The sequence below is a fragment of the Canis aureus genome, chromosome 12 (genome assembly GCF_053574225.1).
Source record: "Canis aureus isolate CA01 chromosome 12, VMU_Caureus_v.1.0, whole genome shotgun sequence".
Classification (NCBI taxonomy): Eukaryota; Metazoa; Chordata; class Mammalia; order Carnivora; family Canidae; genus Canis; species Canis aureus.
The window spans coordinates 40,818,459-40,834,213 of record NC_135622.1 but is presented as its reverse complement, the minus strand read 5'-3'; the positions used below and the strand labels follow the sequence as shown (position 1 = coordinate 40,834,213).

Below are 15,755 nucleotides of genomic sequence, written 5' to 3'. Positions count from 1 at the left end.
AAATCTTGTCCAAATGTTTCCTCTTCTGTTAGGCTTTCCAGGCTCTGTTCCATCCCTTGTACTCCAGCAGAACCAACTCTCTCTGTTGTGACACTTACTATCTTCTGGTTCATGTTCTTTTTTTTTTTTTTTTTTTTTTTTTTTTAAGATTTGTATTTCCTTATCTGACAAAGAAAGCCAGAAAGCACAAGCGGGAGAAATAGCAGAGGGAGAAGGAGAAGCAGCGCCCTTCCCCTGCGCCCCCCCCTCAGGCCCCACTGCTGAGCAGGAAGCCTAATGTGGGGCTCCATCCCAGGACCCTGGGATCATGACCTGAGCCAAAGGCAGATACTTAACTGACTGAGCCACCCAGGCACCCCTGGTTCATGGTCTAGTTAGTGAAGTATGTGTCTGTATCTTCCAACAGACGGTGAGCACCTCGAGGACAGAGCCCATGTTCTATTCATAACTGTATCCCACCTACTCCCAGAACCTAGCATGAGAAGTGCTTGTCAAATCAAATCATACCACTTACAGACTCCACTCACAGTGGAGTCCCAAATGCTAGCTTCAATCCAGTGCGGTGATATGCAAGGGACCTTCCTCATTCTTTCCATTCTTTTTTTTTTTTTTGAGATAAACCTCATTTGAATCGTTTAAAAGTATAAAGGTCAGTGGTTTTTAGGATATTCACAATGTCCTGTGACCATCACCACTAATTGCAAATGCTTTCTCACTCCAAAAAGCAACCCTCTACCCACTAAATAGTCATTTCCTGTTGTCACCTTCCTGGACCCTAGAGAACCACTAGTCTACTTTCTGCCTCTATGAATTTGCCTATTCTAGACATTTCATAGAAGTGGGATCATACAATATGTGGCCTCTTATATCTGGCTTCTTTCATAACATAATGTTTTCAAGGCTCATCCACATTGTGGCATGTGTTGGCACTATGTCATTGTATGGATACACTACATTTATTTTATTTTATTTTTTTAAAGATTTTATTTATTTATTCATGACAGGCAGAGAGAGAGAGGCAGGGACACAGGCAGAGGGAGAAGCAGGTTCTATGCAGGGGAGCCCCAAGTGGGACTTGACCCTGGGTCACCAGGATCACACCCCGGGCTGAAGGCAGCGCTAAACCACTGAGCCACTAGGGCTTCCCGGATACACTACATTTAGTTAGCCATTCATCAGTTGAGAGACATTTGAGTTGTTTCCACCTTTTGGCTATTCTGAACAATGCTGTTGTGAATATTTGTTTACATGTGTTTGTGTGGACATATGTTTTCAATTCTCCAGGGTATGTACATTTATAAGTGGCATTGGTAGGTCATGTGCTAACCCTATATTTAACGTTTTGAGGAACTGCCAAATTTTTCCAAAGAAACTGCTTCATTTTGCATTTCCACCAGCAATCTAGGAGGGCTCCAATTTCTGCATGTCCTTGCCAATACTTGTTATTCTCCTTTGTTGTTTTATTTTTGTTTTTTATTATAGCCATCCTCATGGGTGTGAAGTGTTATCTCACTGTGACTTTGAATTGCATTTTCTCTAATGACTAATGATGTTGAGAATCTTTTCACGTACTTTTTGGCCATTTGTAGATCTTCTTTGGCTAAATGTCTATTCAAGTCCTTTGCCCGTTTTTAATTGGGTTGTTTGTCTTTTTGATATTTAATTATAAATGTTTATTAGATTCTTATTAGGTATATATCTCGCAAGAATTTTCTCTTATTCTGTGGGTTTTCTTCACAGCTTCTTGATAGTAACCTTTGATGCACAAAAGTTTTAATTTTGATGAAGTACTATTTATCTATTTTTTTCTTTTGTTGCCATATCTAAGAAACATTGCTCAATCCCAGGTCCTTAAGTTGGGTTCCCTGCTCAGAGGGGAGTCTACTTCTCCCTTTCCCTCTACCCCTCCCCTTGCTTGTGCTCTCTCCTTTCCCCCTGTCTCTCTCTCAAATAAATAAATAAAATATTTAAAAAGCACCAAGAAGGGGCGCCTGGGTAGCTCAGTAGTTGAGCATCTGCCTTTGGCTCAGGTCGTGATCCTGGGGTCCTGGGATTGAGCCCCGTGTCAGGCTGCCCCAGGGAGTTACCTTCTCCCTCTGCCCATGTCTCTGCCTCTCTCCGTTTGTCTCTCATGAATGAATGAATGAATGAATGAATAAAAATCTTTAAAAAAATAAAAAGCACCGAGAAGCTGAAAGGTAGTTCTCCTTCAGCCAGCTGTGCTGGCTGGTCTTGGCTAACACTCTTCCCTCCGTCTCAAGCATCATCCCACTGTACCCTCCTGGATCCCACCTCACCCTTGCTTGTCTGCCTAACCCACCTGTGCCATCTCTGAATTTCTATATTGGGCTAGCACCTTCTTTATGTTTCCCAGAGTATGCTGCCAGATGTCAGAGTTAGAGCTAAGCACATTATATAAGAAAAAGGTTTTATTTAATGGGTGTTTTTGCACTGGATAGCGAGCTCCCCGGGACCAGGGACCATGTCTTACTCATCTTTGTAAGCCGTGCAGCATATGGCACTACAAGACTGCCGAACTGAATTGCAAATGAACATAGAGTCAGTTTAAAGAAAAGAACAGTGACTGAGGAGTTGGCCCTAAGAAGGGGTAATATTTAGACAATAGCAGGGGAGAGGAACAATGGAAAGCATGTAATTCACTCTGGTATTTTCCTGTAAACCTCTGGAATTCAACCTGTTTCAGGCTAACTCTAAATACCAAGAGTGTGCTTGTAATCAGCTAGCCTGGGCTTTCCTCTCACTATGGCAAGATAGTCAAGCGCACTACAAGGAGTAGATGAGATGCATGGGTGTCAGCGGACGCTGTTGGGCCAACAGGGATGCCCCTCTAGAATAGAAAGGGGCAGTCTGGGAACCTTGGAGCCGCTGGGATTGATAGAAAACATTTCCTTCCCTGTTTCCTGCCAGAGAAATGGCAACACACACACACACACACACACACACACACACACACACACACCACCAAAAAAGCATCAGAAAGCCAACAGGCAGCCAGGTATTTGGAGTTTGCCCTAAAGTAGAGGCAGGGATGGGCAGTAGGGGAATCTCTCCACAAGCAGCAGGTCAAAATAGAAGCATGTGCTAAAATGGAATATGCTCAAAGTTCAAATCATATAGGGAAGGTTTTTCCCTTCTTTTTAATTTTTTTTTCCAAATCAAAAAAATCAATATAGCAACGCTTAAAACACTTTTTTTAATTAAAAAAAAAAAACAGTCACACTCTTAAGGCCCTAAAACAAATACATTCAAACTTCTACCTATTTATTTCTTGTTTTGTTAAAATATATAATTCACTATATGAATTAAATCATTATATTGATACAATATTAAATTGCATATTCTCATTTTTGTCATTTTATCACAAACATTTCTGTATGTCAATCTTTTATTTTCATTATTTTAATGCCTGCATAGTATCCTGAAGTTTTCACGATCATCATCTTTTTCTTTTCTGTGCCCTTTTTCTTGAGCATTTATCTATTTTAATTGTTACACAAAACTAAAACAAAATCAATCATATAGCTTCTTTGTTACTGATTTCTTTCTTTAGGATAAACTGCCAGAGCAATATCCCGCTTCAAGAGTATGAATATTTTCATGGGCTTTGATATGCATTGTCATTATTTTCCGAACGGGTTATAACAGTTCACACTGCCACCAGTAATGTACGAATTGCCAGTGTCACTCACAGCCTGACCAGCATTGGATGTCACATTTTATTTTAACTTCTCCTGACTTAACAATGTGAATCAATGACTCAATGTTGCTTTAATCTATACTTATTCAATTATAAAAATAAGCCTCTTTCCTTCAGCTTATAGGCAATCTATACTTTCTCTTTTGCAAATTAATTGTTCATTTTGTTTTCTCCTTCACCTATTGAAAGCCTAATTTTGTTTTAAAATTTTAATGAGTTATTTATAAAGCATCACATACTTGTAAAGCATATACTCTGCCACGATTTCTAAAAATATTTCTTCAGCCTTCTCATGGCATTTTATATTACAGTCACTAGTTTTCATTATTTTGAAACTCTTAAAATATTTATTGTGTCTCAATGATTTTTATTGCTTCAAAGTTGAGAAAGCGATTTCTCCATCGGTTTGGCAAAGCCTCCATGCTGATTTTTGTGGGTAGTTTTGCCCTATAAATTACATATTATTGCATATTTATATGAAATCCTGGAGTTTCCTTTATGATATGATATAATATAAAGTATTGATCTAAATAAAACATTTTCCAAATTTATGATCAGTGATACCCACAGCATAACTCTTTTTACTCTTATTGATCACATATCATATTTATATAGTGAGATTGAGTGCTGGTTTCTTTTTTCTTCTGCATTATCTATTTTCCCTATTTAATGATAAAAATCACCATTATGATTATTTGTTTTTCTCATGATCTCCAGTGCCAACCCTATTGACTGGCATGTAGTATATGTTCAACTAATCTTTATTCATATTAAATTTATAATATATACTAATACCATCCTAAGTTTCAATCCAGAGTATTTTTTTTAATTAAAGAAAAATCAATTTTTACCTCTCTTTGCTGGCTAACTTGAGTGAGAGTTAGGAGTCTGTTATTTCCAGAGCGTCTTGATTCTTTCCCACCTTCATTTCTTGCCACATTCTTTCGAGAGCTGTAAGAAGTTAAAATAATAAAATATGAGGGATGCCTAGGTGGCTCAGCAGTTGAGCATCTGCCTTTGGCTCAGGGCGTGATCCCAGAGTCCCAGGAACGAATCCCACACTGGGCTCCATGCATGGAGCCTGCTTCTCCCTCTGCCTGTGTCTCTGCCTCTCTCTGTCTCTCATGAATAAATAAATAAATAATCTATAAAAATAAATAAGTAAAATAAAATAATAGAATATGAGAGTAGGCAAGTTTCCAGGCTACCATCACATGATGGTCACATTTTGCTCCTCGCAACATGCACAAGAGGCAGGCATTCTCTTTGCATGGGGGAAGGGGAAGCTCAGAGAGTTTCACCCACTTGCCCAGAGTCACACAGCTTGGAACTCCAACCTGAATCATCCTGTCCTAAGTCCAATATTCTTACAACCTTCTGATTTCATAAGATCCTAGGGTTTTGTGCCTTAGTTACCTAGGCAGTACAGCTCATGAGCCAGTCCGTAGTTTCTGGCTAAAGACTGACAATGATGAGACATTTAGAAAGAACATTCTGACAGATTGGCCCCAATAAGACCTGAGAGCGCACAATCCAACCCCCCCCCCCACTAGTCCTGACCATAGCATGAGCTGTGGATATATATAGGTGCTTGGCAGGTTGAAGGAACCCAGACGCCCAGCCTGACATGTGGCATACCGAGGGGTGGGGAGGGCACCTGCGGAGCCCTCACCCTTGAGTTTCAGATGGAGACTGCTAAAGGAAAACCACAATGGTGGACTTGAACTCGAGCGTAGAACAGCTCTTTTTAAATTCAGGCCTTGAGCTGACCACAGGTCACAGGCAGAATGGCAAACAGGGAGGGGATTATAAATAGCAGCTGCAGCTGGCAAGCAAAAGACAGGCCTGACCTGTGAGTAGTATAGAAAGGACCTCAGGCAAAGCATCAATCCCCCCGTTGCTCATTCCCGGGCCTGAGCGCCCCTCCCCCGCGGCATCCCCATTCCAGCAGAGGGGCTGCGCAGTGTCACTGGTAGAGCAGCGAGCCCCCATCATTTGTCCAGCTCGGTCTAAGGAGTTAAACCTTAAAATGGCAAGTCGGCCTGGGATTTGGGGACGAGCCTCCTCTGGGTCCATCCCACAGGGCCATGAACTGATCCTTTATTTATGCTGGGTTGTCTGTCTTTGTTCAGCTCTGTCTGCTTCGCCAGATTGGAAATTGTCTGCTGGAAAAAATTATGGTGCTGTCTAACATGATGTAACAAGATGTCATCTTCTGACTCCAACGCATAAAATGGATTTACAGGAAGGAGGAGGGGAAAAAAAAACAAAGCCCCAGGGAGCACTTGACTCAGATAAAAACCACTGGGTTTTGTTTGTGAATGTCAAAAAGCTGCATGTTATTTTACTTAGAAGAACATGAGAACAGACTGGCGTTTTAGGAGAAAGCAAAAGCTATGCGCTCTGCAGCCCAAAAGAAAGTTTGCTGAGAAAACTTAAGCTGATTTTTATTTTGCATTGCCCACATACACAGACATGCCACAAACCCTACATACAAATCACACAGACACACAAAACATGTGCCACAAATGCCATACACACACACAAACACATATCGACCACCCCATCTAAACCTTACAGACACACCACACACTCACCACCCACACACATCACCACACACCCTCCAGCATCACCCCAAAGATGTCACCACAAAGGCAAACAAACATTACTTTAAATCAAGAATTCTGCAGTTCCTATACCACTGAGCCACGGGAGTAAGCAAGTATTCTCATTCTAAGCTTTTCTGATGCACATCTGCAAGTCTGTCATGAGCTTTACAGAGCTCTCTTTTATGAGAAAGCATAATGGAAAAGACAAAGTGGAAAAAAGGTCAAAGGTTTTGTGGTTCTTTTTAAATATACAACACTTCTAGAAAGGCACATTCCAACCCAATCCTAATATAGTTACTTCCCTAACACAGGGAAGTAACATAAGTAGGAAAGGATATGATAGGGTTCCTCGGCCTTTTGTGTTTGTGAGAACACCGTTGCCTACTTCTGCATTCAAAGCAGCTCTGGTGTGGCCTCTGGGGACTGTCAGGACACCCCCCCCCCCGCCCCGCACCCCCCCCCCCCCGCAATCACACGTACGTTGACAAAGGGACGAATAGGTCAACCCATAGTTCTTTCTTTTTTGAGTCCTTTCTTACTCATTAGGAAGCTGAAGGTTGGAGCATGTTAGCAAAATGTCATGTATCAAGAAATGAAATAAAAACAATTGAATTAGTGCGATGCCACATTTCCCCTGTTCTAGAAGAACTAAGTAGATATGCAAGCGTGAGCTATAAAATACACATTATGTGATTTTATGACTACACACACGAGTTAAATGCTCTTGGATTACAATTGGCATTGCACAAGGTAAACAGGAATGGTGAAATTCATGCTGATAATTTTTGAGTGGTCATTTTTCTTAGAATGTTGTTAAATGGTAAATTAAAAATTCCATAACGAGTTGAGAGGGAGAATGCAGAAATAAAAAGAAAAACTTATGCATTTGAGTACCTCTAGTGGTGCCTTTTTCTTACTATTTGAAGGAGAGGCCCACATTTCTACTGGGCCCCATAAATGATGTAGCCAGACCCAACTGTCTGTTTGTCTCCCCTATTAGAAGGTAAGTTCCACCTGGGCTGGATTTTGCCTGTGTTAATCACTGTTGTATCCTAATCTTCAATACAGAGCCTGGAACATAGAAGGCTTTCAATAAATATTTATTGAATAAATAAATGAGTGAATAAATTAATGTAAGCCCACATTGCCACACGTCATCCTCTGAAGGCTGAATCAGTTAGGCAGGCACCTACAGCACATTTCATTCTAGAACCAGCCCACTTACTTAAGCTCACCTCCAAGGATGTCTTCATTCATTCTTTTATTCAACACAAATTTATTAAGCATGTTTTAGATGCCGTGCAAAGACAGAGAAGCCTCAGTCTTCACCTTTAACTTTAAAGAGATCCCTGTCCAGAAATGAGGTACAAAGAGTAATGAGGTGTCAGAAGTAGCTCAAGGGAATTATGCGCAGGGCACATGGGAGAGTTGCTCAGGAATACCTCAGGGGCTCTGGAAAGATGCTGGGAGGAAGGAAACCAGATTCCCCAACATTAACCCTGGGCTCCATTGCAGCTGGTCTTCTTGCTGCCCAGAATATACCATAGAGTTTAACCTTCCTTGTACTCATGATTCTCACTGCTCTCTCCATCCCTTTGTACACACTCAGCCTCCCGGAGGGTTCTCTTGACTTTCCTGAATTTCCTTCATCTTTCAAGGACTTCTCAGCCCAAATTGAATTCTCCTATTTCTGAATGAGTAAAACAATTTAGCCCTTAATCGTATGCTGTTTCATGTATATTAATCTATCCACCATGCCCCATCCTCAACTACACACACACACACACACACACACACCGAACTAGGTGGTAAGTCCCTGAAGAGCAGTGAGCACCTGCATTATTTTTTAAGATTTTATTTTTATTTATTCATGAGAGACACAGAGAAAGAGAGAGGCAGAGACACAGGCAGAGAGAGAAGCAGGCTCCATGCAGGGAACCCAATGCAGAACTTGATCCCAGGACTCCAGGATCATTCGCTGGGCTGAAGGCAGGCGCTAAACGGCTGAGCCACCCAGGCGTCCCGCACCTGCATTTTATATCTATATACTGTGTGATGTGTGCCTGGTACATCATGAGTGAAATAATTTGGCTATAGTATATATAGGCCCATGTGGGACCCACTCCCAAAAACTGTAGGCTTCTTAGAAAGGCCTCTGGGTCTGATGCCCATGCCTTTACAAAAGAATAAGTCAGCCCTGGAGTCAGCATAGACAGATGTGAAGTCGTCTTCTAAAGGCTTGAGCCAGACAGGATGGGACGTGGGCTGGAAGGCACAATGACCAACTAGCACTACCTAAGAAAGTAAAATGGATGAATCCAGGCTCCTAGGCTCTTGTGTTCAAGCCACTGTGCTAAAATGGAATCATCTGATGCAGACAAAAAGCTATTAATTAGCTGTTTCCTTTCTGACTAGCCCAGGCAGATGTTCATTCTGGACTCAGCTTTTCCACGACCGTCACTAAGGATGCTAAGACACCCAGTCAAGCTGGCTGCCTCCCAGCATCTGTGCCTTAGCATTGCCCTCCTACTTTGGGTAAAATACTGAACTGCCAGTAATGAGAATGTATCCTGTGCTTCTCCCCTCACTGGGTCACAGTGGGCCAGGGCTTGAGGCTTGATAAGTGTTACTTCATGCAACACAAGGTTATCTGGCTGACAGAAGAGCATGAGCTAATGAGTGAAGTAATCAAGTTAAAACCCTCAAAAGCAAGGTCTGTGGAGCCAGTGGGTTCATAATGCAACCATGAGTACCAGGAACTCAGGGCTCATTGGTTTCAATTAAATTGAACATCTATTGAGCACCTATTATATACCTAGCCCAAGCCTGTAGGGAAATTCATTACTTTTTTTACTAGGGTAAAGAAGATGTTACAGACAAGTAGGAGATTATGAGCTGGAATGTAGCTAATGGATTCGGCACAGGTTCTTGATATGATCACCAGAACTGCCAGACCCCAGGCACTTATGTAGGCAAACTAAACCTCACTTTCCTCTTCTGAACAGTGGGATTGATAGTCATGCTTTCTTCATAGAGGTGAGATAAAGATGATAAATATAACACAATGCATTAAATAGAAAGCCCTTAGCCCAGTTGAGCCACAAGAACATAATATCTGGATGATGATGATGATGATGATGGTAAGAGGGGGAAGTCTTTGATTTTCTGTGGAACATGGGAAGAGGTATCTGTTTGCAAATATATTCTTTTCCTAATCCTAAGTCATTTTCCTTCTAGCTCAGAGTACAAATGGTAAGGCCTTGTACTTGTGGTTGCTCAGAAGGACTCCTTGGTGATGGAGATAATGAAGTGATGACCCTGGGATGGGACACCAGTGAGCCCACTGAGAATGGAATCTGAAGGCAAGATTAGAAGCATGGGGCCCAGGGCCTGTGTGGGGAAGCCGTGTCCAGTGTCTAGCTAGGGGCCCAACGATGGCCTAGATGAAGAAGAGGAGAGAGTCAGAATCTAGAAAGCACTGTCAGATCTATACAGATTTCAAATCAAATACACACAGAGTGTGAAGTCTCATATGTTCAATTTCCAGGGATTAAAAAACACCAACCTGAGTTCCACCCTTCTGAGGTTGGTCCAGCAGTTCCTTGTGTCCTTGCATAGGAACCATGAAGCTTTGGGATCTTAGGAACTGAGGTCCTCTGTGGCATTTGACAGGGCTGTCATTGGATCCTCTGCATCACCATCCCTGGCTTTTGGAGCCCCACATGTGTTTATAGATGTAGCAATAAAGAACAATAAGGTTCCTTTCTGGAAAAGGACCAAGACCTCTGAATGCTTCCAATTTTCCAATGTCTCAAAAATGTTCTTGTTCCTTTCCCAAATTACCCATTCTAATCCCTTGTCTTTTGTCATTCTGCTTCAAGTAACTAGATTTCCAACCTGGCTCACACACTTTTCCCTTCTCTCCAGTAGCCCTGGTCTCTATATTTCATTTGCATCGTACTACAGCTGCCTTTGCCAACCCTAGTGACTATGTAAAATAAATCTTTTTTTTTATTTGATTGCCTTATCCTTTATTATTGCTTTGCCTTTGTTGTTACTCTACCATCAGGAAACTCGGGTATGATACATTGGCTGTCAGCATCCAAAAGTAATAAAATGTTGCTCTCACAAATCTCTTTCCGCCATTCATCACCAGTGATCTCTTCCTACCTTGAAACATTTGGTTTTATTGCTGCCCTTTATTTCCTGCCATTGGGCCAATCCCTGCTCTGCCGGTGCCAGTTTTTCTCTTGCCCTGAAGACCCAACCTTAGAGGCCATTGTCATCTTGGGCCCTGATATGTGAGTCACTGGGTTATTGCTTTACTCAGCTCCTGCCTGCTTTCCTGCAGAGACCCTCAGTGAGGTGCCTTATCTTACTTGCAATTTCCCCATGTCCCCACCAGCCTTTATCTCGATGGCCAAGCCCAGGCAATAACTACCTTGTCTTCTTTATCTCGATCCAGAACTGTCTGCCTGATGAAGTGAGCTCCTGCACATGCTATCTGCACCTTCCATCTTTATCCCTTGTAGAATTGCTTTTGTTTATGCTCGGTGCCCTGTTCATGTTCAGATTCTCTCTGATAGGATTTCTAGAGTTTTGTTTTTGTACACTTCAAAGTCTGATGAACCAAGGAAGAACAGTTTGGCTATTTACCTATCAATGGGGATGATGAGAAATGATGGAGAAATTCTATAGCTTGCTTTCCATTCACCCTCCTCTCGAATTTGATTTTCAGAAGCCATTCTTGATGCTTTTGTTTTGTGCACCTGAAATCACCAAGGGTTCCAACCTGCCTTTTCCTACGTACTCCTTTCAATGTGAAGCCAGGTCTTGGGTCTCAAGAGCAGAGTACCAGACGGTATCTGCGAAGTAATTGTATTATGTCAGAATGCAAGTTTCCAGTTCTATCTTCCTGTCCCCATGAGGGTGTTCCGACACAGACTGGAACTTTCCACTTCTGTAAATCAAATTGAAGTCATGGTAAATATCAGCAGCCCCCAAATGTGCTCTCTCCTTCTTGAGTCTGTGTGCTCAGGCGCCGGTACACTTCCTGTGTACCAGTAACTTTGAGGAGCAATACTGTGCTTGCATGTTCAAACCTACTCTGTAGAGAACTCATTCTCAGTACAAGGAATTTCTGTTTCCAGGACTCTCTGGAGATCATTTTACTCTGTTTCAGCCTCCTTGTCTTGCTTGCAGGACGGACCCTGGAGTGCAGAGGTGATCCATGGAATTAAAATGACACTGGAAAGTGATCTCTAAGGTTAGGTGTTCTAAAAACCTCAGAGGTAGTAGCAACAGTGCAGCTCCAAGCAGGCTTCGTCAACAAGGAAGAGTTTTGCTCTGCAGCTTCTCTTTTGTTCTTTCCAATCAAAACTAGTGGTATTATTTTTGCTGTGTCTGAAGCTCTAGATAAATACATACATAAATACATAAATAAATAAAAAGAAAGAGAAAAAAAAGCCAAAAAGACAGACAGAGAGAGAGAGAGAGAGAGAGAAAAGAAACCACCTTTCCACACTACAGGCCCCAAGTCAAGGAGGTCCCCTCTAAAGCAATACAGGTCTAGGGGCTGATCTATAGTTTCTTTTAAAGCTTATCTTTCCTCAGTTTCTTGAATTTTTCTTCCATTGGTTATCTCCTCTAAGAAATGCTGGAGCTAGCTGGCAGGATGGGTGTATTTAGTGAGATTCTGTCCTAAGAAAACTTAAATGGAAGTGATTAGATGTGGAGAATACAGAGTCCAGGCTTAGAATTATGAAAGGAATATAAACTGATGCTAGGTCCACCACATACTAGTTGTGGAATTTGGAGCAAGTCACTTAACCTCTCTGATTCTGTGTCCTTGTCTGTGAAATGGGAATAATAGTAGTACCTACTTGGCAAGGTTTTATAAGATTTAAAATAAATAATCCAAGGTTCTTGGCTCCTGGGTGGCTCAGTTGGCTAAGTGTCCCACTCTTGATTTCAGCTCAGGTCATGATCTCAGGGTCGTGAGAGTGAGCCCTGTGTTAGGCTCCATGCTCAGCAGGGAGTCTGATTGGGGGTTCTCTCCCTCTACCCACCACCACGCCCCCTCATGCACTTGCAATCTCTATCTCTAAAATAAATTTAAAAATAAATCTTTAAGTAATCCATGGTTCTTGACACATGGTAAACTAGAAAATGCTCCCTATCGATAGAACTACATTACAAAAATATTAGGCAATAAAGAAGAGAAATACAGGCCCAACAGAATAGCCACAACAGGGGCAGGGTAGCAGGGAACTGGAAAGGAGCTGAAGCAAGTGACTAATGTTTTCCATCATGGGCCTTTTGGTTCTGTTGGATTTGTAAACAGTGCGCAAGTATTACTTGCTTTTCATAAATATTAGGAGAACATGCCATGTACGGTGTGGCTATAATACTGAATTGCATATTTGAAAGGGAATAGAGTAAATCTCTAAAGTCCTCATAAGAAAAAATTTTTATGACTGAAAAAAAAGAGAACAGAGCACATTTAAAACAAGAAATTGTAGAGTTAGACTATGAAAATTACTCTGGGCAGCATGTTCGTGAGTGGGTCGTGCAGGGCGGCATCAAGGAAAGAAGGGAGCCCCGTTTGGAGTCTTCTGTAATACTCTGGGAGGGAAAGATGAACCTAGAAGATATGGCAATTTCAGCTCTTCTTGTTGGATGTGTGATGCGAGTTACACCTCCTTACCTCTCTTTCAGCCTGAATCATAGCGCTCTCCCTGTAAGCCCCTTGCCCTAACCCCCTACCAGCCACCATGCTCTCCACCGGGAGTCACCTGCTACCCTGCCCCTGTTGTGGCTATTTGGTTGGACCTGTGTTACTCTTCTATATTGCCTAATATTTTTGTAATGACCTGAGGTGTGCCCACGTAAGCACTGGGCAGAGGAGCATTGTAAGATTGGCAGGGGACAGGTCCCAAGGCAGGGGGAAGAGCTTCCAGGGATGCTGTGAGCTGGTTGCATGTCTGCCAGAACCTGAAATCTAGCCTAGGTTCATTCTTTGTGCAAACACGTGTTACACGCCTGCCACCTTTCCCACTTCAGGGAGGGCCAGCCCCTGTAATCTAATTTCTGGACGCCTATGCTGGAAGCCGGCGCCTTCTGGTCATTTTCGTAGAGTTTTTGCCAGTTACCCGTAGTCGCTCTTAATCAAATTCTTCCCTTCCTTTGAATTCCTACATTCCTTTCTTGCCTGTGCTGCTGACATTGGCTGTGGCCATGGAATTTTCCGTGTCATAGAAACTGTAGCAATTTTAAGGTTATGGCTGCTAAGTAAACTCTTTGTTTCTATGAAAGCCTGAGCCCTGGAGTTCTCGATGAAACAAACGTTTTGGAGGATGTGAGGTTTCTGTCTGAGTAGACACCGCTGGTCAGAGCAGATTACCAGGGCATCCGTTAGTCCATCAGTTAGCTGGGAAAGTCCTCCGTATTGCCTGTTGTTTTGGGTTGTTCTGACTTATGTTGCTCATTTTGTAAAAAACAAAACAAAAAAACTATAAGCAACTAATGACGACAGAAGCAGACACTTAGGGGTGGGGTTAAATAGTGCACAACGACAATTTAAAGCAGCAAGACATTGTTAAGTGAAAAAAGCAGGTTGCAAATCACTAAGTAAGTACAGGATGACCCCATTTTTCTAAATACGCGTGCATGTGTGTGCACGTGTGTGTGCATGCATATATGGCTAGGAGCATTATACAGTGATTCTGAGACTGAGAGATTTATGAAAGTTTTGTACTTTTCCTAATTTTTGCTTGCCTGCTTTTTCCAATTTTTTTTCAGACGAACATGTGTTATTTTGTAATAATAAGAAAAACAAGTTATTTAAAAACATAAATAAAAACAGCAAGATCCTGGGCAAACACCATGTGTTTTTGTCTGAATTCCAAATACCCCCACATGAAGGGCCAAGGTCTGGCTTGGCTAGTGGGGGGCCCAAAGAACTGTGGGTGGTAGAGCGGATGCTTCTCCCAGGTGGCAGCAGCGGACATTCAAACTGAGGAACCAGCACATTCACACCCCTTTCAAGAAACCAAGTCCACAGCCATCAAATGAATGGCTAGAGAGCTGACAAAACAAGAGACGGAGGCATATGTTAAAGCTGCACTCTGAGCCAGAAATGTGGGCACATTCATTGGCTTACCCTGTGAGCGCCCACTTTGGGCCAGGATTGTGCTGAGTATCAGGGAGTCAGGAGCAAGGGCAACCAAGGAGGACCCAGGCAGGACCTCAGGGCTTGCTGTCAGGGCTGAGATGTGGCTCAGCAAGCATGGCTTCGAGATCCCTAAGAAGAGCAGTCATGCTGGGATCAGACTAGGGACAAGAGAAGCAACTCCGCTGTAGGTGTAATTCTGGAACAGCCAAGACTCAAGAGAAGCATAAGGCAAGGTATGTGGAAGGGACTCAGCTTCCATAATTTCAAAGTATTCCACGTTCCCCGTACGTACGTCCACGTGTTTACCAATCTGGAAGCTCTCCAAACCCCATCCTTTTGGGATTTTATGGAGGCTTCATTACACAGGCATAATTGATTAAATCATTGGCCAGTGGTGATAGAACTCAATCTCCAGGTCCTCTCTCCTCCCCAGAGGTAGGGCAGGAGGGAAGACCAGGATTGAAAATTCCAACCCTCTGACCCTGTGGTTTGTTGCCCTGGCAACCCGCCCCCAGCCAAAGGTGACCTAGGGGCTTTCCAAAAATCACCTCACTAACATAACAAAAGATTGTTATCATCACTTAGGAAATTCCAAGGCTTTTAGGAACTCTGTAGCAGGAGCGGGGAGAAAGACTGAAAATATATTTTATTATAAACCACAATACCACAGCAGGGGACATGGTTTTCTGGCCAGTAGTCCAATACTCTTTTCATTATACTATCTCAAACTTGTTTGTTATTTAACCCATTTATTTGTCCAACAAACATTTACTGAGCACCTATTATTTGGGAGGCACCATGCTAAGTATTGGAAATTCACTCTTTCAGCCATGCCACTTGGGGCTTATCACCATGCTACTGCAGTTGTATTCAGAAAATCAGGTACAGGGATCCCTGGGTGGCGCAGCGGTTTGGCGCCTGCCTTTGGCCCAGGGCGCGATTCTGGAGACCCAGGATCGAATCCCACATCGGGCTCCCGGTGCATGGAGCCTGCTTCTCCCTCTGCCTATGTCTCTGCCCCTCTCTCTCTCTCTCTGTGACTATCATAAATAAATAAAAAAAATACTTTAAAAAAAATAATAAAAAAAAAAAAAAGAAAATCAGGTACAGGGGATGCCTGGGTGGCTCAGCGGTTGAGTGTCTGACCATAGCTCAGATCAAGTCCCACATGGGGCTCTCCTTGAGGAGCCTCCTTGTCCCTCTGCCTATGTCTCTGCCTCTCTCTCTGTGTCTTTCATGAATAAATAAAATCTAA

At 42.6% G+C, this 15,755-nt stretch overlaps 1 long non-coding RNA gene across 4 annotated transcripts in view; it reads right to left on the bottom strand.

Annotated features, from left to right (window-relative positions):
- Positions 1-15,755, bottom strand: part of LOC144324683 (uncharacterized) — a 45,398-nt gene that overhangs the window by 28,862 nt on the left and 781 nt on the right. For all 4 annotated transcript variants that reach the window (XR_013390113.1, XR_013390114.1, XR_013390115.1 and 1 more), the window contains exon 2: positions 4,570-4,669. This is a non-coding gene — a long non-coding RNA (uncharacterized LOC144324683). The remainder of the gene's footprint in view (positions 1-4,569; positions 4,670-15,755) is intronic.